Consider the following 764-nt stretch of genomic DNA (forward strand, 5'->3'; position numbering starts at 1 on the left):
TACTCTTGTTTTAATTATTATATCTTTTTTTAATAGCATACCTAGAATTCCTAGACTGTTTTAGTCTGCTACAAGACGGCAAGGTATTCTCTGCTACTTTTGACTCCAACATAATATAAAATGTCTTTGAACAATTAGTTATTTAGTAATTATTTAATAAGGCGCAAGCAAGAAAACTATCGCCAAAATATTCGTATCGTCACGTCGGAAGCATGACGTTATTATGACATATAAAATTAGTTCCTTTTACGCACGACAGGGGCGCTATTCAAATTCCCATCCAAGAGATATGAGAAGAATAACGATACAGATCCTTTTACGATAGTTTTTGTGCTTTCCCCTCTTTTTTTATTACACTCCACAGAAATTTTTTGATTCTCTAACATACAAATTATCTTAAATTATGTACAAACATCCATATACTCACATTTGTAGTAGGGAAAGAGACATTAAAATAAAAACAAAATTTGAATACACATATATTTATTATTTTTACAGCACTTATAAACTAGAATACAAAATTTCTATATATACTACAGATTGACCGCATCTTTGGTACAATGATTAAGTACACATTACTTTCTTTAGCACAGGTTTATATTAATTACAACACAAATTTTAATATTAGATGCATAATTAGATGTGATCAATACTCAGACGCTAAGATGACACAATGACAATGCATATTACAATAAAGATTACAATTCGCGTGAACAAAAATATAAAATAAAGTGACGGTAGATCGTAAACACATAGCGCGTTTA

The sequence above is a fragment of the Colias philodice genome, chromosome 29 (genome assembly GCF_061535455.1).
Source record: "Colias philodice isolate Cphi_HAF_F1 chromosome 29, ilColPhil1 Martin Lab GWU primary, whole genome shotgun sequence".
In the NCBI taxonomy this organism is placed as follows: Eukaryota; Metazoa; Arthropoda; class Insecta; order Lepidoptera; family Pieridae; genus Colias; species Colias philodice.